The sequence below is a fragment of the Zea mays genome, chromosome 4 (genome assembly GCF_902167145.1).
Source record: "Zea mays cultivar B73 chromosome 4, Zm-B73-REFERENCE-NAM-5.0, whole genome shotgun sequence".
In the NCBI taxonomy this organism is placed as follows: Eukaryota; Viridiplantae; Streptophyta; class Magnoliopsida; order Poales; family Poaceae; genus Zea; species Zea mays.
Window position 1 is genome coordinate 103,871,816 of NC_050099.1, and position 26,557 is coordinate 103,898,372.

A 26,557-nucleotide genomic window follows, 5' to 3' on the forward strand; every position below is an offset into this window, starting at 1 on the left:
GCGGTAGAAAACATCACTTAGTTCAAAGTCGCGAAAACAAACAGCGAAGATACAAGCCATTAAACAATACCTATCCGACTCTCAAGTTCTGCAACTTACTCAGCTTTCTTTGCTGCTTCTCGAGAGTCGTGGATATCTTTTTCGCTCTTCTTCATTATTTCATGGGCCATTTCTCGGTCGCCATTTTCCCAAATATCAGTGAAAAATTTCCTGCCCAGTAAACTTGCTTCGACCGAGGGATTCTTCGTGTCTTCCACGAAAAGGGCAGCTTCGGCCTGAGCTAGGATTTTAACATGATTGCAGCCTGCCTTCTCCAAAATAGCTGAAACTCCTCTCGCACCAGAAAACGCACAGACATCCCCACGGTCACTCAGGATTTCCTCAAAAGCTTCGGCTTCTCCGCTGATCCACTCGATAACACCCTCGGGATCGCCTCGTATGAAGTCATCTTTGTTTGAATAAACGCCCACTTTGGTGAAGCTGGTCTTAATTTTCTTCACGCACTCCACAGATTTTTCAAAACATCTTTCTTTGGAGGCACGAAGCTCTGCGACTGTCTTCTCTAAATAATTACTCCAATACTCGCTGGCATCTCGATTAGCTTCAGCAATAGCGCGTTTTTCTTTAGCCTCAGCTAATTGTCTCCGAAGGTCTTCAATTTCACTCTTTTGGGCCTCGGATTGATTTTTGAAGCTAACTTCACCCTCCTTTACTTTATCCACCAATGAAAGTAGAATCTTGTCTTTTTCCGTGGCCTCGTTTCTCAACTTGATAACCTCTGATCGAAGGTTATTGAGAGCTATAGTGCAACTCTCATCTTCATCATTATTTTGCGCCCTTAGGGCGTTGCTAAGTATTAAGCCCTGCGAAGACAAAATAAAGAATTAACATTAAAAAAATCACAACTTTTGTACCTTCAGACTATTGTATGCAAGACTATCTGCGAGATCGCCCTTCGTCATGGCACAAAGGCCAGCTTCGAGCTTCGGAAAACCCATACTTCTAGCCATCTCTCGGCAGACGGATAATTCTTTGTTGTCCGGGAGGCAGTACAAGAAATCATCTTCATCCGTACCGTTAAACACCAAGGCCCCCTTCGGGTACTTCAGTTCTCGGGCATAGTGTTTAGCTTCAAAAATTTCTTCTTCAGATAATTTCTTTCCCGAAGCATGTCGAATGACATAATCAAGATCTTCGGAGAGTGTTTCAGGGGCAAGGGATTCGGCCTCTTTGGCCGCACTCTTCTCAAAACCTATATTAATATCTGGAGTTATTCCTTCGGCCTTCTGCTCGGTGGCGGCAAGCTTCGTCTCAGTAGGCAATGTGGGCTCTGCCTCGGCTTCAGCTTGGGTTATTGTAGTCTCGACTTCTATTTGCTTAGTATCAGCTTTGGGTTGCGTTTTGTCAGCTTCGGCAACCTTCTTCAACGGAGCATGACATTTGGAATCCGATGTGTCCAAAATATCTAATACATTGACCATCCTTTTTCTCCTAGGTGTTGTGACAGAACTTTTTTCTGTCTTTGGCACTGCTACTTCTGCCGAAGGGCTTAGAATTTCTAACATTCTTGTTCCTTCAACTTTCGGTTCTTCGGCCTTATCTTTATCAGTCTTTGACTCAACTACCTTGGATGAAGGTATCTTCAGCATTATAGTCGAATCTTCAGCCTTCTGCGTAGGAGGAATGGGCTCCTTTGGTTCAATAGATGAAGAAGTCTCCCCGCCAAACTCAGGCACCACGACCAGCTCAATATAACGTGGCCAGTGGGTAAGGACCTTCAACTTCTTTCTCTTCGGCGCAGGCTCATCTGGAGTGGCCGAAGCAGCAGTCTTGGTCGAAGCAGCAGTTTTCCTTTTCTTTCCCCGTCCCCGTAGCGGGTAGCAGTAGTCGGGGTAAACAAAACCAATGGCATCAAAAACTCTATTTAATTTCTTTTTCCTCGGCCACCAAAGGATGCAGATAATGCATTATCTTCTGCTTTGGAATACGGCCCAAGCAGTTCATCACTTGTAGCTTCGATACATTTTAGCCAGTCATCATTCGGTTCATCAAATTTATCTTCGTACCTAAAGGTGTATTTCAATCGAACCAGCTCACCTTCGCCAGACTTGGTGACAGTTTCCTTCGGCATTTCCCAGTTCTCTACAAGTGGCCATACTCTGAAGGCTATATGCTCCTGGATTAAATCTCTTGTACCAATAAAAAAGCAGACAGTACCAAAAGCTTTTTGGCATGCTTCGCCTGCTTCGTCAATCTTAACCTTTGGCCTTCGAAGGCCGAAGCGGGACCAAATGGGGTGCATAATAACTTCTTTGATATCTTCTCTTGTCTTCAAGTCATTCTTCACGTAAAACCATTCCTCCATCTAGGCTCTAGGCCACCTTTTTCGGTATGTTAGCACTGGATATCTTACGTTGGGGCGGGCAGTAAATCCATAACAGCCAAAGTTATTGTGATATTGTTCCTTGCCCATGGCCTTCGTCTCATATGCAAGTTCATGCATGCTGCAGAACCATTTCGTGCTTGGCTCCACTCCCTGGCTTCTCACAGCCCAGACAAAAATTCCCATTCTAATAATAGCTTTGGGAGTTATCTGATGAAGGAAGATCTGATAAATTTTCAATACTTTGACCACAAACCTGCTCAATGGAAACCAAAGCCTAGCTTTGAAGAAGCTTCGGTAAATCACAACTTCGTCTTCCTCAGGGGTAGGGACATTGTTGTCTCCGTCAGCTCTTACAATAGACATATCCCGAAAGTATCTTCCTCTCATGCTCTCAAGGTGATTTTGCTTGATGGTCGATTTTTCGAAAATCGAATGACTTGGCCTCCAAGGTCGGTCCTAAGAATCTTCACCCCCACTTTCAGCATCATAACTGTCACTGTCACCAGTATCTTTAGACAGGCCTTCCAATATCTCTTTTGTAATCTTCTCTGTATTTGATTTTGCCATTGATTCTGAAAACCTAGCTCTATAAGGATTAACAGCCTTCTTCTGCTCAAAGAGCTTCTCCTCTTCGGTGAGCTTCATCTCAGCAGCAACTTTCTTGTCTTGAGACATCTTTTCTTTGGAAATGACAAAAATGTGTCCTTCAAACCGAAGCTTATAAAGCTTGAGAAACTAAGCAAGCGTTGGTGAGCAAGAGCTGTAAAATTGAGCAAACAAAGCAAGTGGCAAAAAAGCGTACCAAATGTGGTCAGGGTGAGTTCTTATTTATACACTCGGCGCGTTCCAAATTGGAGGGTCCCGTCTGTCATTGACTGTTGCTATTCTAGCAAAGGGAAGGTGTTTTTTCGGACCTTCGGCTTAAGGCCTTCATCCATGTCGCAGTCTGAATTCGTTATCCTAAAACAAATTAATACTGCGAGGGGCTACTGTTGGGGGCCTTCGTCCTCGGAAGGTCCTCAAAAACGTAATTTAACAGTGTTTGTCAAGCATGATTTATAAACAGGTACCTTCGGATTCAGGATTAAAGGCATATACGATGAGAAGGACATCATCATGATGAAGATTGCCGCAACTACGAAGCTATGCACAAAGGAGCTTCGGCTCAATCGCGGGAAAAGGAACCGACTTAAAGGGGAAAAGGCTATCCAGTCCTCATAGATTTTTCTATAAGCCAATAGTAAATGTAAAGGGCATGACTGTAATTTCTCATAGGCTCCTATCACAAAAGATTCTAACCTGTCCTAATAATATATAGGCTACCCTGGTAGATCTATCTAACTTAAACTAGTCTAAACTAGTTATATCCAATCTAATCTAGACCCTACCTAATTTAATATGGTCTAATCTATGTTACAAGTATTAACTAAACCATATTCCGATAAATAAGTTAAATCTAAACTGATATCTTAGACCAACTCGTTCTTAAAACCACGACCTAGCATGTGATAGGTTGCCCAACTCATTTATCCCAAAAGCAAAGCCAAACTTTGTTTAATCTACCTACCCTATGTACCTATAATTGTTATCCTCACTTGGATAATGACATCTAACACCACTACCGATGGTCCCTAATCCAGACCCCCAAAGGAAGCTCAATTATGCCATAGTACACTCATTATGTCAACACTCACCTAATAGCTAAAATCTGATGTACCCTTGTTTTCTATGTTACACCTGCTAATGGCATGAAGAATTTTTAGATGTATAAAAAAATCTCATACTAATTGGAAGTTCCACTTTGAAAATATATATATACAAGTATTTCATAAAGATAAAATTAGCTTGTTATGCTTAACTAAATGATATTCTTGAATGGAATCATAGAATCTAATGTGATCTAATCTAGTATGATCTAAACTAGTGTGGTCTACTTAAACAGATTAGTGATGCTGTTAGAAGATATCAGACCCTACTAACCGGGTGTTACCTTAACTTAGCACATTAGACCAACTCAACCATGAGCAAAAGAGTTAACCCAACCCATAGAGTCATGATGAATGGTATAATTAATCTATCCTCACCTAACATCAAACAAACTTTTGATCTACACCATGTGGTTTACCTCCTCCATATCTATCTTAACCATATTTTCCAACCCCGATAATATACATTAACCTCGAAACAATGAGACCAAGACCGGAGGAGAAAAGATCAACATCGGCAAGGAAGGGTATAACAGTGAAAGTGAATCTCGTGATGAATCAAGACTTAAACATTTTGGATAAAGTCTTTTACTTGCCATAATCTTTCTTACCTCAACCTGTTCAGTTTATATCCCACATAAATAGTAGCTGGATACCTATGCTTTCCCAATCTTCCACTACCTCCACCACCATCACTAGATCCACCAAGCTACATAAACATACATATACGTTACTACTATTTGTAAGATCTAAATGTTACTTTAGTTAGTGATTGGAATGATACTGCTTAGGAGGAATGATAAGGTCTAATTGACCCCATGTGTTGCTAATAAAGTATGCATCATGCTGAGATTTTTGTGTGTGCATATGTTCTAAGATGACATAGTTATATACCCCTTTTCTTACAAATCTCGAGGACAAGATTTCTGTTAAGGGGGGTAGGATTTGTAAGACCTGAAATTGGTAAGAAAAAAAATAAAGATAAATAAATACATATATTATAAAATAATAGAATAAAGAAATAAGAGTATATATAGTAGGGTTGTGAGAATTTTGAAGACCTTTAAAAATCTATTAGGTCTCTCTCTCCTCATCGTTAAAAAATAATAGTAGATTAAGGGACCAATAAATAGTTAAGAAAGGTTGATCTGTTGTTGATTTTGTGGTGATGCATTTTATTGAAAACATGTAATTAGATCTCCAATTTTAAAGGAAAACATATAAAATGAGAAAAGGGATTTATCGTGAAACCATTTATTCCTCCCATAAATAAATATATATATATATATATATATATATATTAAACAATAGAATATATATTCACATTTGGTTTATATTTGAGAAATGGGAATCTTAAATCCAAACATAAAGTTGAAACAGATTTGATTTTGAAAATTTGAAAGAAATCAAAATAGGAGAAAAATATTACACAAAGGCAGAAAAATAAATTTAAATAATGGATTTATCCCATACTTGGGTGTTCAAACTTCATACTTGATCTGAATACAAATTTGGGTACAAAAATTTAAATTTGAAATAAGAAAGGAAAAGAAATAGAAAAGAAAAAGAAAAAAAATGGTTACCTGCGCTATTGGGCCACCATTCGTTCGGCCCAAAATCCCCTCCACGCCAGCCTGACTCCTGCGTGGCCCACCTTTCTCTGCTTCTCTTTCCTTTCACTGGCTCAACTGACCTCTGTGCGCGTTCTACAAACACTGGCATGCGGGCCCACGCCCCAGCTTCATGCTCGCCTGCGCTCTAACGGTGAAGAGAGACCGTTGGGTGGGCCCCGTTCCACAGACCCACGCGCACTCTTGTCTCCCTGCATGTGGCGCCACTCCGTCAGTACCATCTCTAACAACCTGAGAGCTCCTCTACTCATCCATGCGCACGCATCTGTCGGGGTCAGCCGCAGGACCCGCTCGGATCAGGCCCCCACCATTGCGGATCTTGCCATGATTTGCTCTGGTGGATTGCAACAACTCCGGTTGAAGCTCCCAGCTCCCGATGGTGGCGAACTCCAACTAAACCCGTCGATCTCTGCGTGTGGCAAGAACGGATCCCAGCCGTGTTTCTTGACACCCGCGTGGACTCGGCTTTTCCCCTCGCTAGCCACTCTGCTCTTCCGCACGCCCCTTCCTCAATCACCGCCAGGTGGGCCATAACCCACGGGTCCCGGGTTCGTCTTCTCCGACGTGTGAAGCTCCGGGCGCAACAGAATCCGCCACCTGGGCACTGGGTTGTTGGGATCCCGCTTGATCTCCGGACCGACCAACTCGGCCATTAATCTCGCCCATAAAGTCGTGCGCTTCTCTTCTCCTATTCCGCTATCAACCAACAGGAGGAACCACGAGCGAGTCGTCGTAGAGTTGAGGGATTTCCGCTGCGGTTGAACGTCGATTGCCCACCAGCCCCCACCAAGGAACCAAATCCACTGTGTGGGAGCATCAACGAGCCATGCTGGGTACGATTGGGTGCTCGCCTCGGATGTTTGGTGTTCTGCGCGGGGGGGGGGGGGGGGGGGGGGGAATTTCTCGTCGGCATATCACTGCCGCCGCGCCATGATGGGCTGAGGACCTACGCGGCTCAACGGCTGGTATGAGACCCTACCCTAGGTTTGCACTCACCTTTACCTTACAGAGCACTTGGAGTAATAGGATTTGGGGCTCAGGGTGGCGCGTTGCTCTTCTCCGGCGAGAACTCCACCACGTTATGACGGCGCCGCCGCCTCCGGCTGGCCTGGGAAGGGAGAAGTTATGGGTGTCGTCGATCTCTGGATTGAGGACTCAGATTAGAAACATTATACCCCTTCGGTAGAACCATCCCGAGCCGTCCGATCTGAATCCCGTGACCCAGATTCAATCTCGTTTCATTAAACCACGGCCGCTGATCCCGGATCCAACCGTTGTGGGCGCATACCGGTTCGCGGTCTATTTCTGACCTTAGATATCAGGTCCAATGGCCCTGTTTGCGCCGCTGTTGGTCGGTCGATCATTTTTGCTAAAGAGCCCTTCAACTTTATCGAAATCAAGCCGCGCTCCTCTGCTGTTGTAAAGCTATTACAGCCGAGTCATAATTTTATCAAATTAAACCCTGAAGTCTTAGGTAATGGAATCCACAGTCCTAGGTTATGTGTGATTCATAAAATTAAATGCAGAAATTAATCTTAAGTATGAAAATAACGCAATAAACTTAGTTAATCCATAGCTTATTTGTTTTAGCTCCAAATTAATTCATTCAAGTTGCATTAGACTCATATTAATATTGTTCATCATCTAGTAACTTTATTTTATTATGAAATTGGGATTTAAAAATTATGCACTTAGTTCCTTTTAATCCAACACTTAAAATTTCGGAAATCCATAACCTCTTTTGTTTTAATTCCGAATTAACTCGTTCAAGTTGCGTTAGTCTCGTACAAGTATTTACTACGGAGTAACAATATTTATTATATCATGTCTCATTATTTTATAATTATATCTGTAGTTAACTAATGTGGGTTAGTCTGGTTAAACTGCTTATAAACTACTTGAATATGATCTATGGTTAATTTATAACTTAGATTAAAGTTGAGATAATTATTTGTAGAATAACCTCTCATATGATTTATATTAACCAATTTATAATATAGTTTAATATTTTAATCACATAAATCCTCTATAAAATCATAACTCCTTAATCGTAACTCCGATTTTAGTGGTTCTCGTTCCCACGATCTCGTAGCAATGCGTAGATCATTATTATGCAGTATGTTATTATGTTTGGTGTGATGTTAATTTTGTCTATACCATGTTTGTTTTTATTGATACGACTAGCAGCGAGGTTACGAGTCACTTGAAGAGCAAGTGGTACCTGGAATCTCAAGTGCCAGGCAAGTTGTGCCCTTGATCCACTTTTGTTACCAAATAATATTCTTTATTATCACTATTCATGCATAGGTTTAATTTTGATGGGACCCAATAGGTCACCCTAGACTATTTATCTTTTACCTTGTTTACCCCTAAATTATTGGGTAGTTATGCTATTGCTTACACGGTTTTTGGGTTAATATTTCATTATATCCATGTTCCTATTATTCTGTTATGTTATTTATGTTCATGATAAGATCATTATGTTAATGGGAACATGGAGAACCACCCGGGAAAATAGTGCTACCACAAGTGTAGTATGGGATGCCCTTGGCTGACTAATTAAGAAAGCTAGTGGATGACTACCTTACCCGAAAGGGGCAAGGCAGTAGGGGAGTGGTCAGTGTAGGGAGGTCCTTGGGTTGATTTTGCTGCAATGGCGGTTAGGCGAGGGATCCCTGCATTGGAGCTTCCTAGAAACTGTAGCGGGTTTTCTGAAGCTAGTAAAACTTTGTAAAGTCCTCGTAGTGTTACCCTGTCTCGCTTCCTTTGTAGAGGTGTATGGGATTGATGACCCCTTGGCAGATGGGTAACCTGACTTGTGGGTAATTATGCACAACCTCTGTAGAGTGTAAAACTGGTTTACTAGCCGTGCTCACGGTCATGAGCAGCTCGGACCCTCACATGATTAATCTATGGAATTAAAACTCAATTTGTCATTTGAATCACATTGGGATTATTTTATTATTACTTTTACTTATTATTACTTTTACTTTTACTTAGTATTTGCTAATAAAAGTTTGACCAACTTATAAAAGCAATGCTCAGCTTCAAACTTTATTTTGTTGATCAACCTTACACTTCACATGAACTCCCACCTTTGGTGAGTTCATGCCATATTATTCCCCACAACTTGTTGAGTGATGAACATGTGTGAGCTCACCCTTGCTGTCTCACAGCCCCCCCCCCACAGGAGAAGTACAGGTGGTTCAAGTGGAGCCACACATCGAGGAGTGCGATTCGATCTAGGTGGTGTCTCCCAGTTGACTTGCGCCAAGGATGATCCTTAGTTTGTTTTATATATATCTTTTATTTTTGTAAGACTTCTTCTATGTAATAATTACTCTGATTATATTGTGACATTTATCTCTATACACTCTATTATTATATGTGTTGTCTTCTTTGGCGCATGTATGAGATGCACGCGGCTTTGTCCCTTAAAGCCTGGGTGTAACATCTTCTCTCCGGCCAGGGACAATCACTTCATGGAAGAAGCTTAAGGACATGCTGATCACCAGTTTCCAAGGGTTTCAGACGAAGCCAGTCACTGCTCAGGCTTTGTTCCAGTGCACGCAAGACCACGAGGAATACCTTCAGGCGTATGTCCGAAGGTTCCTGGGTTTGAGAGCACAAGCGCCCATAGTGCCCAATGAAATTGTTATTGAGGCCATGATCAAAGGGCTTCAGTCAGGACCTATGGCTCAGTATTTTGCTAGGAAACCCCCACAAACTCTAAAGAAGCTTCTTTAGAAAATGGATGAATATATCCGGGATGATAATAATTTCCGCTAGAGGAGGGAAGAAGCCTACAGGTTTTCTAAGATGACCAGGGGCTTCGGAGGAAGAATCCACCCCAGGCATGTCAGATCGATTCATAATTCCAGCCTAAGTGATGACAGAGGAAGCCAGCCTCAAAGGCCACAACACAGCTCCCAATCTTCAGGGCAACAACAAAGCTCTTTCAGGCCACCAACCCCAAGGGGCAGAGGCGGCATGGGCTTCGGAGGAAGGTACGGGGATCAACCTAGAAGGCTATATTGCTTATTCTGTGGAGAAGATAAGGGCCACACCACAAGAACATGCCAAGTCACAATACAGAAGCAAAAGGAGATTGTCGAAGCTGAAGCACGGCAGAATCAGCCGAAGCAGGTTTTACATTCTGCTTCATGCTAATCTCCCTATGTACTAGAGTACGTAGGCAACCAACAACCTTCGGCTTCTGTCGCTTCGGCAAGTCACTCTCAAGCTTCCTGGGCCCAACTCCCATTACCGCCACTATTACCACCCACTCACACCCGAAGCCAATAGCCAGAAGGGCACTCGCACGCACAGCAGCAGCGTGATTTTCGGGAGGAATCCAAAGCTCGCACAGTCAACAGCACTGTGCCAGAATCCAAGCATATCTATTGAAGAATATCGTGTTCTTGATGAATCTTTACCTTTTATGCCATTTTAATTTTTGTATGAGAAACAAGTCATGAAGGACAAAATTTTGATTTTCTGTAATAATTGTGATTGTATCAACAAGTAAAATACGTCTTAAACAGATTTCTGAAGCTACAAAACTCGTTCCTAAGGGAGCGCAGAGTAAGTTCCGAAGCTACAAAACTCGTTCCTAAGGGAGCGCAGAGTAAATTCTGAAGCTACAAAAGTCGTTCCTAAGAGAGCGTAGAGTAAGTTCCGAAGCTACAAAAGTTGTTCCTAAGGGAGCGCAGAGTAAGTTTTCTAAGCTCAGAAGTCGTTCCTAAGGGGATGCAAAGCTAAAAAATTCCACCGAAATATAAGGTGAAGAAGCTCCAAAGTTATTGTTGGAACTTGCTCTCTTGGGCAAGTTGATCCAACGGGAGAGTGGTGAGAGTGTACGCAAGACAAGGACGGTTATGTCCTCGGGTAGCCGGATTATCCCCAGAATATTCCCATAAAGGAGGGTTATAGACCGTCATTACAGAAAAGCTATTACAGATGAGGCCCGTAACTTGCCTGTCCACGCGGGGGCCATTACAGTGGGCCGAATTCCACGTGGGCCTCCGGGTGAGATGAGGGACACGGGACCAGCGGACTTCGTCGGGGTCTGGCCTTCGTCTTGCGATGGAGAGGACGAAGGGCAACCACGCCAGTCGTCACGCGTTCGTTGATGTAGCGACGCGACGAAGGCTTTGCTCGAAGGGTAGCGTCTTCGCCTTCGCCCCAACATTTGCCCTCCGAGGGACCAGTTCTACTGAGTCATCTGGTGTCGAAGACGTCGCTAGATGGTGGAGACGCTGCCCTCGCTCGAAGTGGTCCCGCGGGGGTTTTTGAGGTGACCGTTGATGGGATGTGGCACTGTTGGACTTCGGGTTTCCCGAAGCGTCGCGCCGTGTGTATAAAAAGGGGAGGCGCGGTTTGACTCTCACCCTTGCGTGCACCGGAAAACCCTAATTTCTTTTAAATCCGCTTGCGCGCTCGCCTGCCCTCCTGGTTCCTTCTGCATCGAAGATCTCGCCCGCGTCAAGCAAACCGCACGCCGCCGCCGACGGTACGTAGCGATGTCGTCCTCTTCCTCATCTGCTGCAAACACATCACCGGCCGATTCATCGTTCGAAGATACCTTGAGCGATTTGGTGCCGACGGAGTTACAGCCGGGCCATACGGTGGAGTTCGACGTTTCGAGGATTTCCTCGGTTCGCGTGTAGGATATGCTGCAGTTGGGTTATTTTGGGAACTGCGTTGGGCGTATCTGGGGCGGAAGAGGTTCTCGAGCCCGAGGGCGAGTTAGTCGTGTTTGAGGCATTCTTCACCGCCGGCCTTCGCCTGCCTGCACATTGTTTTGTGGTGGAGGTCCTGCAGAGATTTGATGTCCATGTCCACCAGTTGACACCTAACGCCGTGGTGGCCCTGGCGAAGTATGTCTGGGCGGCGACTTCGTACGGCGGTCAGCCTTCCGTAGAGGTCTTCGTCAAGAATTACTGTCTGCATTGGCAAAAAAGAAAGATTGGAAACAAGATTGCACCGTTTGGATCGTGCACGTTCACGCCGAGGATCGGAAAGACTTCGGTGGAAGTCATGGAGTTAGTTCCTTGTGCTCGCAATAAGTGGGGCAACTGGTGGGATTATTGGTTTTATGTTTTGGGAAGCGAAGTCGAAGAGCTCCCAGGGCTCCCCGCGGTCGTGATGTGCTCCCATTGTTATGTGGCATTCCCACAATTTGAGGTGGTGGAGGATGATGAGGACGAAGGGGCCCTCCAGTGTGCTGCCCGCACGAGCAGTGGGCGTGATTTGGTTGAGGAGTTTATTGGTTATGGAGTGTAGCCTCTGGCGCATGGCTGGGTGCTGGGCGAAGTATGCCCTCGCCAGATGCCTACTTTGGGCCAGCAGCTGGTGCGAAGTCCGGCCTTCTCTTTGGATCTGCACGGCCGAGACCCAGCCGCAATCGTTCGTGAAGTGGAGAACGGGGCGGTGAGGATTGTGGGGCGGTATGCGCCGAGGACGGAGAGTCTGCGGAGTTGGGATATCCGAGGGTCCAATGTTCACTTGAATCGGGTCTTCAAATTAAACCGTTTGCCATACGGAGGTTATCTTGGAGATGACGCTGTTGCGGTTGCTGACCGCCGCGGGAAAAAAACCAGTGGTCGTGGCTGAGGAAGGCCCTTCGCGGGAGGCTGCCCTAGCCACTAAGAAGAGAAAAATAGGTACTACAGTGGGGGGTTGGGGGTCTTTGATTGTTTTGCTGTGGAGTTGATGGGGACCTGCGCTGCCCTCGGGGGAAGGATGTCTTCGCCCGAGCTCCGGGAGTCTTCGGTGTGAATGCTGAAGGTTACCGGGGGTCGATGGCCAAGGAACGTTCTGATCCCCCGCGGGACCGGCGAGGACATATTTACGTCTCGTATGGCTCATGAGTTGAAGATTTTTCCTTGTGGACGGAATATTGCTGCTGTTGTATCGGCAGTGATGGAGAAGGATCGTCAAGATGCGGCGTGGAAGCGTCGGGCGGTCACTAGGGTCGGGGGCCCTTTCCGCGAGGCGAAGAAGGCGAGGGGAGGCGCGAAGTCTGCCGCCCCTGGCAGTAGCAAACCACCGCCGGCTGCGAAGCCGGCCGTCCCCGGGCCTAGCAAGTCTTCAGCGAGTGCGAGGGCTGTTGCTTCTAGCGTGGGCAAGCCCGCCCTCGGCCGAGCCCACGAAGGAGCGAAGGCCACCGTCGCTGGTGCGCACTGACGTGGCGACGGCGGGTGTTGCCAACTTCGACACGGACATCTGCGTGGGGGATTATCTCGTTGGTAAGTTTTTTTAACGGGGACTAGGTCTTAAACAAGATCATGGTGCAAGGTCGGATGCGGGGCAGCTGGCTGTTGTCCCGACTCCGGTGGCGGCTACTTCGCCAACGGTGGCTGTTGGGACGAAGGGTGCTTCGCAGGACCCGTGGTCCAACTTCTGCACGAGCGACGAGATTTCATCGGCCGCCACCGCTAAAGATGTGGCGGGCTCTGTGTCCCAACAGCTGAGGCATGCATCGCAGCAGCTGAAGCATGTAAGTCGTGTTGGACTTCATTAGTTTGTTGTTTTTATGTGGTTGCGAGTCTCATGGGTTTTCTGTGGCAGGCGGCCGCCTTCGCCGACCATGTTGCGTCGGGTGCCCTGACTTCGGAGTTTGCTGCCGAAATCGAGCGCCTCCGGGCATAGCATACGGATGCTGTTCGGGAGAAGTCGGCTGCGGAAAACAAAAGCCGCAGGCTGACGGAGAGGTTGGCGGCTGCAGAGGCCGAGAAGGGGGATCTCAGGCGTCAGTTGGCGGAGGAGAGGAGGGACGCAAACATATCCTGTGCTGATGTGCAGGCTGCGCAAGCCGAGGCCAAGCTTGCGTGGGCGAAGGCTAGTCTCGCCCGCCAACGCGCCGAGGAGCTGGAGGAGAGGCTCAACGGCTTGCGCAACCGCCTGGACAAAACCGAGGCCTCGACACGCGCGGAGGTTGAGCGGACGCATACGCAGTTCGTGGATGCGTACCAGGGGCTGGGTGCGCGGACCGTCACCTTCGAAGCGCCCGGCCAAGAGGTGGTCCTCCGCTTCCTTGGGTGGCTATTGGAGGAGCTGGAGGTGCTCTCGACAATTGTGACGGGCCTCATGTCCTTTGCCTCCCTTGTCACCTGTGAGGGGCCGTGAATGCTTTGTCCTGCGAGGGGTGCGGGCACTTCGAGGTCTTCGACCAGTCGGACGAAGGCTTCGAGCGCAAAATCTTCCAGGTCGAGGACCCGGTGCTGAAGCGGTCGGCCGGGGCGCTCTTCGATAGGATGTGGGGCCCTCACGGATGAGAGACGGTCCGGGAGAGGTCCGACCGTGCGATGGATCAGGTAAAGGCTCATTTGTGTGATTATATGTGTGGGTATGTTTGGGTATGTGTGGTTTGCTGAATGAATGTTTTATTGCTGTAGATGGCGCATGACGAAGAGGTTGAGGACCTTGGTGATCTGGACAACACGCTGCCCGAGGCATCGGGGTGGAGCTGGTACCGCCATCCGATGCGGGAGAGGGCCCCTCGGTGACCCCCGCACCGATTGGAGCTGGCGAAGACCCCGCACCAGCCCCTGCGCCGACGGGTGAGGATGCCTTGAAGGTGGTGGGTGAACCAGCTGCCGAAGACCCAGCGGCGACGGCCGGGCCTTCGCAGGTGGCGGAATAGGGGCTAGGGCTTTATGTGTAAACTGTTGTTTTTGTGATACTGAACCTCGGTTGTTGCGCAGGTTCCGACGTTTGGGCCTGCGCAAGCAACCGCTGCTGGCGATACTGATTTTGTGGCAGCCTCAACCATAGTGTGTGCCGATGATAGTTTATTTGGCTCTGTATCTGAGTGTTTTGAGTCTAAAGGTGAATCTGGGAGTTCGTTTTCCTGGACGGAGGAGTCCTCGGATGAAGGCCTAGATTATTTTGCTGCGTTAGACGTGGCTGCAGCGGAGTCCACGCCCGTGTGGAGGGTGCTGGGGATCTTCCTAGTGCGAGTACTGGGTATAGGCGGCGAAGGGTGGTGTAGAAACACAGTGTGGGTGATTTTTCGCGAAGTGGTATGCGTCGTCGTATGGGGATGGAGCGTGGCCGTCTCCGAGTAGACCGGGTTGGTAAACGAGAATTGTTGTCCTCGCCGATTGGGGCGAGCATAGGCGAGGGGGATCTTCGGAATCTTTTTGAGGGTGAGGAATTGAGGATAATGTTGTTCAATTACAGGGAGATGGGTATCATCGCGAAGGTTGAGACGATGTAATATGTGATGCCCTCGCCGTGTGTATGTAACTGTAATTTGTATGGTAATGTGGCCTGTTGGCTGTATTCGTATGCCTATGTTGATCCGGCTGCGCCCGTGGGCGACTTTGCACGGAGTGTCTTTTTAATGAGAGATTTTGATTAACGCACTTGTTGTGGTACTCCGGCTGCACCCTTAGGCAACTTTTGCACGGAGTGTCTTTTAAATAAAAGACTTCGATTCACGCACTTGTTGTGCTATTCTTGCTGCACCCTTAGGCGACTTTTGCGTGGAGTGTCTTTTAAATAAAAGATTCGGCTAACGCACTTGTTGTGCTATTCCGGCTGCACCCTTAGGCGACTTTTGCGCGGATTGTCTTTTAAATAAAAGACTTCGACTAACGCACTTGTTGTGCTATTCCGGCTGCACCCTTAGGCGACTTTTGCACGGATTGTCTTTTAAATAAAAGACTTTGATTGACGCACTTATTGTGCTATTCCGACTGCACCCTTAGGTGACTTTTGTGCGGAGTGTCGCACACGAGGGTAGTCTATGCTGCCTCTCACGGTGACTTCGGAGTGGTCGAATGCCGAAGACCGTCGATGCGGTCTTTTTTCGACATGCTGTATCTGAATTTTTGTTTTTTGCGGGGGCTTTTGCAGGTATATTACATGGCTCCGCCTTGTTAAAAACCTCACCCCCGGGAGGAAAACAGTGCGGGCCGAGAATAGTATTGTTTGGTGGATTACAAGGGCGTGTAGGCCTTGAGGTTTAAAAAAAAATTGCGTAGATTGTCGATGTTCCAGGAGTGCTCTAAGTCTTCGCCGGTGGGCGTTGATAGCCTGTACGCGCTGGGGGATGCCTTCGACTTGACGATGAATGGACCCTCCCATTTTGACTCCAGCTTACCCCATGACTCTGTCTGGGTGGTCCGAATGAGTACGAGGTCTCCTGTGTTGAACTCTCTTGGGACGACCACGTTGTCACGCCAGGCCTTGGTTTGAGCTTGGTATTTGTTGAGGGCTGCAGGGCGAAGACGCGGTCTCCGTCGATGAGGTCTTTAGACGTTGGTTCGTCGACGTCGGGGATTGCTGATGTGTTTGTTTGGGGCGATCCATGCTTTATTTTCTGCGGCGTCATGGCCTCCGATCCATATAACAGACGAAAAGGTGTGAATCCGATTTCCCGGCATTTGGTCGTGTTTAGGGCCCAGACTACTTCAGGTAGTTGGTTGGCCCATTTACCCTTCTTGTCATCGAGAAGTCTTTTCTTAATAGCGGTGAAAATCTTGCCGTTGGCGCGCTCGACGACACCGTTGGATTGCGGGTGGTACATCGAGGTGAAGGCAAGCTTGGTGCCGATGGAGAGGCAGAAGTCCCTGAAGTCCTGGTTGTCAAACTGTTTGCCATTGTCGACTGTGAGCTCGGACGGGACTCCGAATCGGCAAACAATGTTTTGCTAGAAGAACTTCTGGGCAGTCTTCGACGTTATTGTGGATACTGCCCTAGCCTCGATCCACTTGGTGAAGTATTCGACGACGACGAAGGTGAACTTGAGGTTCCCTTGAGCCGTTGGTAGTGGCCCGACAATATCCAACCCCCAGCGTTGAAGTGGCCATGTGTGGGCAATCAGCTTGGTGAACTAAGAAGGGTTGCCCGAGCAGGGAGAAAACTTCTAGCAAGCTTCGCACGACCTCGTGACTCGATTCACGACACAGATTATAGCGGGCCAGTAAAATCCTTGAAGGATCACCTTGGCAGCGAGGGCCCTAGGCCCTGAGTGGGAGCCACAAGTTCTGCTGTGGACTTCGCATAGGATCTGAATGCCTTCGGTTTCGGTGACGCATTTCAGCACGGGTTGATTGATCCCCTTCTTGTATAGCTGGTCCCCGACTAGTACGAAGTCCCAGCTTCGGTGCTTGAGGCGCTTGGCCTCATTGACGTCACTCGGGTGGTAGTATCCTTGCAGAAATAGTGTTATTGGGGCCCACCAATCTTCAGTCATAATGAGGTTGATGATGCGATGGCCTTCGGCGTCGTTGGTTACTTGTAATCCCTCTGAGTTGCAGATGGCTGGTGTGCCAATGACGTGGTAGAACACGTCGAAGGGCAAGGTCTCGCCTCTGGCCGCTGCCTTAGCCAACGCGTCGGCCTCTTCATTCCTGGTGTAGTCCACATGCTGTAAGGTGAAGCCCTTGAATTGTCTCTCGAGACTGTGAACAGCCGTGAGATACTGCATGAGTGCGGGGTCTTTTGCTGAATATTCTTTTTCGACCTGGCCGGCAACTACTTTGGAATCTGTCTTTACTATGCAGGTAGTGACACCGAGCGCTCTCAGCTTGCGAAGGCCCAGGATGATAGCTTCATATTCTACTATGTTGTTCGTGCATTTATCGGATTCCAAAGCGAAGCTAAGGCTTGCTACGTATTTATGCTTGATGCCTGTGGGTGACATGATAATTGCAGTTGCGCCTGCTCTCGCATGGCACCATGCGCTGTCGCAGTGGATGGTCCACACCTTCTCTGGAGGTTCTTCTTGCTACTGTGTCGGCCCAGTCTAATCGACGATGAAGTCTGCTAGGACCTGAGACTTGATTGTTGTCCTAGATTCGAAGGTGATGTGGTACCCGGAGAGTTTGGCTGCCCATTTAGCGATTCGGACAGATGCCTCCGGGTTTCTGAACAGTTCTCCCAGTCCCCTGTCCAAGGTGACCCGCACCTTGAAGGCCTTGAAGTAATGACGCAGCTTGTGTGATGCCATGACGACTGCGTAAGAGATTTTTTCTAATTCAGTCATGTTGCACTTGGAGGTCGTGAGGACTTCGGAGACGTAGTAGACTGAACATTACCGGGTCGTGCCCTCTCTGTCTTGCTCTTGGATAAGCGCTGCACTGACTGCATATGGCGAGGCTACGATGTAGAGTAGCAGAGGCAGCGTGGGGTCTGGACTGGTGAGAATCGCCAAGTCTGACAGGTGTTGCTTGAGTGATGCGAAGGCTGCCGCCTATTCTGGTCCCCATGCAAAGTCTTTTGCACCGCGCAGTGTCTTGAGGAAAGGTAGACTCCGCTCTGCGGACTTGGAAATGAATCTGTTAACGGTGGCTAATATGCCTGTCAGACGCTGGACATCCCTGGTTGACTACGGAGGTGTCATGTTGATGATTGCTTGAATCTTGGTCGGTTGGCCTCGATCCACGGTGTGACACCAGGTAGCCCAGTATCTTCCCCTGGTGAACTCCGAAGACGCACTTCTCGGGGTTGAGGCGAAGTTGTGCGTCCCGCATGTTTGCGAACGTCTCTGCGAGGTCAGCCAGGTGGTCTTCTTTATTTTTGCTTGCGACAACGATGTCGTCCACATATGTGAAAATGTTGCGGCCCACTTGGCTCTCGAGCACCATCTTGGTCAGGCGAGAGAAGGTTGAGCCAGCTTCTTGAGTCCCTCCGGCATCCTGATTAAGCAGTACGTGCCGAAGGGTGTGATGAAACTGGTGCTGGCCTTATCTTCCTCCTTCATATATATCTGGTGATAGCCGGAGAAACAGTCAAGAAGTGACATGACTTCGCATCCGGCTGCACTATCGACTATCTTGTCAATCCGTGGTAGCGGGAAATTGTCCTTGGGACAGGCTTTATTGAGGTTGGTGAAGTCAATGCACATGCGCCACTTGCTGCTTTTCTTTTGTACCATGACTACGTTGGCGAGCCACGTGGGGTAGGCGACTGGTTCAATGAAATTGGCCTCCAACAGGTGGTGCACTTCAGCTTTGGCGGCTTCCGTTTTTTCATCGGACATTTTGCACAGCCGCTGCTTTTTTGGGCGCACCGAAGGGTCGATGCCCAGACTGTGCTCGATGACGGTGCGGCTGACTCCGACCAGGTCGAGGGCGGACCAGGCGAAGACGTCCTTGTTTCTGAAGAGACAGGAGATGAGTTTCTCCTCGTCTTGCGAAGTCAGGTCTTCGATTATTACAACCATTTGCTTGTGCATTGTCGGGTCGAGGGGGACTGTCTTCGTGCCGTCGTTGCTCTGCAGCTGTGCTTTTACTTTCTCGTCGGTGGTTGGGCGGGTCGCCTCGGAGACTTCTCGCTGTGTTGTAAGGCAGTGTACGTTCCGTTGACCTGGAATGAAGTCTCTCTCAATGTTGCACGCAGTCTGTTGCTTACCGTAAACTGTTATCACACCTTGTGGACCCAGGATTTTCATGCAGAGGTACAGTCCATGAATGGTCGCTTCAAATTTGTTGATGGAGCCCCGACCCATTATGGTGTTGTAGGGGTAGACCATGTCGACGATGTCAAAGGTGACCTGTTCGCTTCGCGCATTGGGTGCTATGCCGAATGACAGGGGTAGCTCTATCTTGCCCACAGGGAAAGTGCCCTTGCCGCCGAAGCCATATAGGGGGTTGTCCGAAGGCTTGAGTAAGCTGTGGCTGATGCCCATGCGGTCGAAGGCGTGTAGGAAGATGATGTCTGCCTGGCTGCCGTTGTCAACTAGGACTTTGTGCAGGTCCCAACTTGCCACACTGCAGTTGATTACCATGGCGTCGACGTGGGGTGTGCTGAGCAGATCAACATCTCTGGCATCGATGGTTAGTGGCACATGTGACCACTTCGTTTGCATGACTGGGCCGGTGAGGGCGACGTGGTTGACGCATCGGTAGTGATCCCTCTTTTGCCGCTTCGTCTCGAAGTCAACGCTGGACCCTCTGGTGATCATGTGAATGACTCCGCGATACGGCTGATCGGTGAAATCTTCTTGTTTTGGTGCTTGGGGTGATTTTGGTGGTGTGGGTTTGGTTGATGCGGAGGCGGGAGCGGGGGTGGTACGACTTGAACCTCCTAGTGGTGCTGATATGCGTGGTTGGGTCAATGCTGGGTGTGGCCGTGGTTGTATGGTTGTGGGTGGTGGTGTTGATATCTGTGTGTGACAACTCTTTGGTTGTCGGCTAGTTGTGCTCGAGACATCCTGTCCCTGGTGGCCTTTGTTTCCGGGCAATCCCTTGTTGGGTGCGTGCAGTCTTCACCATGAAACAGGCAGTAATATCTACACGGTTGTTGCGCCTGTCCCCAGCCCCAGCCACGTGTGCCATTGCCGTGGCCCTGGGGATAGTCTTGACGGCGAGCGGCTTCGCCGGCGGGGTGCTCGTTGGCTATGTTGTGCACCTGCTGCTGACTGTGGCTGTCCCCTCCGGAGTTTGACTGCGGAGGTCTTGTCCAGGTTCGACTGGACTGCAGAGGGTCCTTGGGCTTTCTCTGAGACTTGACCTTGCGCTGATGGAGCTCTTCGTATCTAGTGTACTTCTCGAACAGCTGATAGAGCTCTTGGAGATTTTTGGGTGGGTACCTCATGCAGTGATTGTATAGGACGCCAGCCTGAAGGCCGCTGATGGCATAGTGTATGGCAATTTGGTCGTCGACCGAAGGCAGTTGTGACTTGAGAGTCAGGAACTTGCGATAGTACTCCCGTAGGGTTTCCTTCTCTTGTTGTTTGCAGAGTGATAGCTCGGCCAAAGCATCGGTGTCGGGTCGGTACCCTTGGACGTTGAGCAGAAACTTGTCTCGGAGTCCTTTCCAGGAGTCGATGGACAGTGGGGGCAACCTGGTGTACCAGGTCAAGGTCGGACCCTCGAGGACGATGATGAAAGACTTGGCCATTGTGGCGTCGTCTCCTCCGGATGATGCGACGATGACTTGATAGCTCATGATGTATTGTGCTGGGTCGGTGCTGCCGTTGTACTTGGGGTAGGTCCCTACCCTGAAGTTTGCAGGCCATGGTGACACTTAGAGTTGTGGGGCCAGGGGGCTTCGCTCATCAAGGTAGTTGATGCCCTGGAAAGCTGCGGCGTGCGGGATGAAGGGTCCGCGTTGGGGAATGAATAAGTCTCCGGCTGGCCCGCGCTGTTGGAGGGGCGGGCTGTGCTGCAGATCGTGCTGGCCTTCACGCTGCATGAGCGTAATCTCTTTCTCGAGTTCTCGGGCTCTCTGCTTCTCGTCTTGTATCATCTGGCGCACCTTGGCTTGCGCGGTGACACGTTGGCGCTTGGCCTTGAGGATGTCTTTCTGCTTTGGAGGTTGCGGTTCTTGATGCGCAGGGCCCGTAGTTGTAGCTGTTCTTCGGCTGAGACGCTGATGACTTCACCGTCCTTTGTTGTGTCTTTGCCCTCTGGTGGAGCGAAGCCTGGGGGTGGTGCTTGTGGTTGTCCTTCAGAGCTGCGGGTGTGTAGGGTGCCTTCGGGAGTGGGTTGTTCGTTGCGTTGTCTCTTGCTGAGAGCTTCGTCTTTGTAGGCTTCGTGGGGGGTGTTATCTACAAGGGCCTTGCCCTTTTTCTCGGCTAGTAGCGCTGCCTTCGTTTCTTCGTCGACGGATGGGGCTGCCTTCGAACTAGCTCTCTTGAGTGCCATCGCGGGTGGTTTGTTTGTAGCACGAACGGTGGGCGCCAAATGTTGGAACTTGCTCTCTTGGGAAAGTTGATCCAACAGGAGAGTGGTGAGAGTGTACGCAAAGTTCAATGATGAAAGGCAATAGCTCTGTTAATCTGGCCTCTCAAGGGCACTATACGGGGGTATTTATAGGTACCCGAGTGCCGAACGTTCCAAGACAAGGACGGTTATGTCCTCGGGTACCCGGATTATCCCCAGAATATTCCCATAAAGGAGGGTTACAGACCGTCATTACAGAAAAGCTATTACAGATGAGGCCCGTAACTTGACTGTCAACGCGGGGCCCATTATAGTGGGCCGAATTCCATGTGGGCCTCCGGGCGAGATGAGGGACGCGGGACCAGCGGACTTCGTCGGGGTCTGGCCTTCGTCTTGCGATGGAGAGGACGAAGGGCAACCACGCCAGTCGTCACGCGTTCGTTGATGTAGCGGCGCGACGAATGCTTTGCGCGAAGGGTAGCGTCTTCGCCTTCGCCCCAACAGTCGTTCCTTAGGGGATGCAGAACTTAAATGCCACCGAAATATAAGGTGAAGAAGCTCCAAAGTCGTTCCTAAGGGGATGCAGAGCTTAAAGACTCCAAAGACGTTCCTAAGGGGATGCAGAATCTTGTGTGTTCTAGTGTAGGTGCGCGTGTGTGTGTTCAACGTCACCATCACATTGCATCATATCATAGCATCATTCCGCATAACATTACATCATACATCATATCGCATCAACGACAAAAAGATTGGATACGAAGCAAATCTTCAGCAATACTTTGTTGAATGAAAATGTACTGAGGCACGAAGCAAACTTCGGGAAATACAGTGTTATCAGACTTGCCATAGAAGGGTCTTTTTTCTTTACGAAGCATGAAAAGAAGGGAAGGTGTTTTTTCGCCGAAGGCTCAAAAACGGTATGTACGTAAATTTCATGCATTGCAAAGAAATACATTACAACAATTTACATGTCTGATTAATTGTTCCATACACCAAATGTTACATAGTATCATTACAATAAAATCTAATCTTCCTTAAGTATTTTTTTTTCCATGGCTTCGTTCAACAGCTTGTCGACGACTTCGTCGACGATGGAGTTGGCAATGCTCATTATATCCAGCGCTCCTTTCATGACCAGATCAGCTAGGGGGTTATATGGCTCGGGCAGCGGTGACAGTTCAGCTGCAATAGGCAAACTGTTGGTTCGAAGCCAGAAAATAAACGCCGAAGCTAAAATTTAAAAAAACAATATCTATACGCCTTTCGTGCTCAACAGCTTCTTCGGCTCGCTTAGCTTCTTCCCAGGCTTTATGGGTGTCTTTTTCATTTTTCTTTATAATTTCATTGGCCAATTCCCGTCCACCGTTCACCCAGACATCGGAATAAAATTTTCCGCACACAAAAGTAGCTTCAGCCAAAGGGTCTTTCGTGTCATCTGTAGAGAAGGCGGCTTCAGCCTGGGCTACAGCTTTAACGTGGTCGCAACCAGCCTTCTCCAGAATTGCCGCAATTCCTCGAACGCCAGAAAAAGCACAAATATCCCCACGATCACTTAGGATTTCTTCAAAGGCTTCGGCTTCCCCGCTTATCCAATCAATAACGCCTTCAGGGTCACCTCGAATGAAGTTCTCTTCGGAAGAATAAGCACTTACTTTTGCAAAGCTGCTTTTCAATTTTTCACGCAATCCAAGGACTTCTCGAAGCACCTTTCCTTGGATTCGCGAAGCTCCTCAACATTTTTATCTAGCCTAGTTTTTGACCATTCACTAATTTCTTCACTGGCTTTTGCAAGTGCAAAATTCTCATTAGTTTCGGCGAGCTTTTTCTAAAGGTCTTCAACCTCGGCTTTATGAGATTCGGCTTGAGCATTGGATTTCGCTTCATCTTCCTTCACTTTACTCACCAATGAAAGTAGTATTTTGTCCTTCTCCAAGGCTTCGTTTCTCAGCTTAATGACTTCTGATCGAAGGTTGTCGAGAGCTATAGTGCAACTTTCGTCCTCTGCATTCTTTTGCGCCCTCATGGCATTGCTAAGGATTAAGCCATGTAAGAAAAAAGAAAGGGTTAGCATGAGAATGAAAGACTTCATTTCCAAGTCCATAAACTTTAAAGTTCATAGCTTCTGTACCTTCATACTGTTGTATGTGAGGTTGTCTGCAAGGTCATCCTTCGACATGGCGGAGAGGCCAGCTTCGAGCTTCGGAAATCCCATACTTTTGGCCATGTCCCAGCAGACAGATATCTCTTTGTTGTCCGGGAGACAATACAGAAAATCATCTTCGTCTGTGTCATTGAACACTAAGGCCCCCTTCGGATATTTTAGTTCCTGGGCATAGTGTTTGGCTTCTAAAATTTCTTCTTCGGATAATCTTTTCCTCCAAGCATATCGAATAATATAGTCAAAATCTTCGAACGGTGCTTCGGGAGCAGGAGATTTAGCTTTTTCCATCATATCCTGCTCCGATGCCATGCCGGCATTTGGAGATTCTTGCTCAGCCTTATCCTCAGTTGCGGCAGTGTAAAGCCCAAAATTTGTATAAAAAAGTATAATACTAAATAAAGAAATGAAATAGTAATATCAACAGCTTGGTAGTTTAAAACTTAGATCCAAACCTTGAAACTATAGTTCAAGATGAAACTATGGAACAATAATTAAAGGAAGCACTTTCAATCTATCTACTGTAAATTTATAACTAGAGCACTCCTTAAAAAAATCTCGAATCAAAAATAAATCATGGTGAAGATTTTATATCAAAATTATCCTGACTAAATAAATAATATTTGTTTGAATAACTTTTAATTCGAGCACACATTCAAAAAATGATATATTCCTAAAAAATAATATAATGTAAATTATTTCTTATTATATGTTTTTGAGCATTTGCTTAAGAGAATATAATAATAATAGTAAAACAAAAAAATATTTTGTATAATGTTATATTTTAGTGTGTGCATTAAAATATGGGAAGCTTAAATTAGATTTGAATTTAAAATGAAATAGAAAATAAAAGTGAAAGGAAAATAGAAAATCAAAATCAAAAGAAAAAGAAGAAAGCTTACCTGGGCCCATACCGCACCAATTCGGCCCACCAAGGGGATTCCTTCTGCGCGCAGCCACTTCGCTTACACTGGCAGGCGGGGCCCCTCTTGTCAGACAAACCTCGCGCGTACGCAGAGCACTCCCTCCCGATCACTGGACTGCGGGCCCGCCCTGTCAGCCGGACTCCTTCAACAGAACCCGCCGTCTTCCCCGGTCATTCGCAACAGATGACGCGCGTTGCTCGCGCATCTCTAGACCTGATCCCCTCTGGCCAAGGTCCAAGTCTTCGGCAATATAAAATGGGGGAGGGCACTGCGGTCATCCCATCCGCTCGATGCCCGTCGGCCACCTCGGGCAAAGCCAGGCGCCCCCACCAAGCATCCGAGAAAGAGAGAGCCGAGTGAGAGAGAGTTCGCTGCCGGCCAGAGACGATGAAGAAGCTTGTCCGTGGCACGCGTCACCGGACTCTGGCGCGACCCTCGCTCTGCTGGTGTTAAGCGTTGGCGGGCAGTGGGCTAGTCTGACGGGCGAAGTTCAACGTCGGCAGGGCATCCCTACCACGGGATTAGTGTTCATCGGTGACGGACTCTGCGCCGAGGAATCATGGTGAGAACCCTCTTTCGGTAGCTTCGCCATTCCCTCTATTTTGTGTAGAGCCATCCGCGGAGAGCTTGGTCAGTGAATCGGAGTTTTGACTCGGCCAGCCATGGCGCCATCGCATAATGGGGCACCGCCGCCGCCGCTGTACGGTGTATGGAGGGAGAGCGCGTGGAGTTAGCCTTGGCCGTTGATCCATTAGTTTTTGGCGCAGATTAGATCCTGGTTTACCCCTTCGTTGGCTGAATAGGTGCTGTTGGATGGAAAGGGAACACATAGGATTAGATCCAGTTTAATATAATCCGGGCCGCTGAATCGGGATCGTGCGGCTCGAATTGGATCTTGGGTGGACGAATTTTGGGCCATAGATTCTGAGATCAGCGGTCCTAATGACATACTGGTTCAATTTGGCTCGATCTGATCTAGACCATTCAGATCAGATCGTGCGGCCGGGAAATAACCATACCCCTTCGACCCGGTTATTTTACAAAAGAACCCCCACACTTTATAGAAACCAACCCGCCGTCCAACTTAGGGTCAATTGTGTCTGGAGAATCTTTTGGGATAGCCCCTGTGTTTCTATTTAATTGAGGCACAGTCTAGAGGGCAGGGAAAATCATATAATTAATTATAGAAATTGAATTTTAGTGCAAAAATAAATTCAGAAACTTGATTAATTCATAGAAAATTCATAGGAACTCCAAATTAATCCATTTCAGTTTCTACAATTTTGTAATATTATTGTTCATCATATAGTGCCACTATTTTAACATGAAAATTGTATTAAAATTAATCTCTTGGTTAATCTTATATTGAATACATAAAACCTTAGGAAATTCATAACTCCTCCGTTTTAAATCTGATTTGATTCGTTCCAATTGTGTTATTTCGTACAAGTATTTACTACGCAGTAACAACATTTATTATACCCTGTCTCATTCTTTTATAATTAGATCTTTATTTAATTTATGTTGGTTAGTCTTGTTAATGTGCTCACCATTATCTACCAAAATATAATTTCTGGTAAATTTATAACATAGAATTAAGTGGAGATAATGATTTATAGAATAACTTCTCATATGATTTATATTAACCAATTTATAATATATTTTAATATTTTAATCAAATAGATCTTTTATAGAATCACAACTCCTTAATCGTAACTCCGATCTTAGTAGCTCTCGATCCCACAATCTCGTAGCGACGGGTAGATCATTATTATGCAGTATGTCTTATGTTTGATGTGATGTTAATTTTATCTATACCATGTTTGTTTGTACTGCTACGACTAGCACGAGGTTACGAGGATTTGAAGAATCACCCTGGTAACTGGAATCTCAAGTGCCAGGCAAGTTGTGCCCTTAATCCACTTTTGTTACCCAATAATATTCTTTATTATCACTTATCAATGCATAGGTTTAATTTTGATAGGACCCAATAGGTCACCCTAGACTGTTTATCTTTTTACCTTGTTTACCCCTGAATCATTGGGTAGTTATGCTATTGCTTTACACGGTTTCTAGGTTAATATTTCATTATATCCATGTTCCTATTATTCTGTTATGTTATTTATGTTC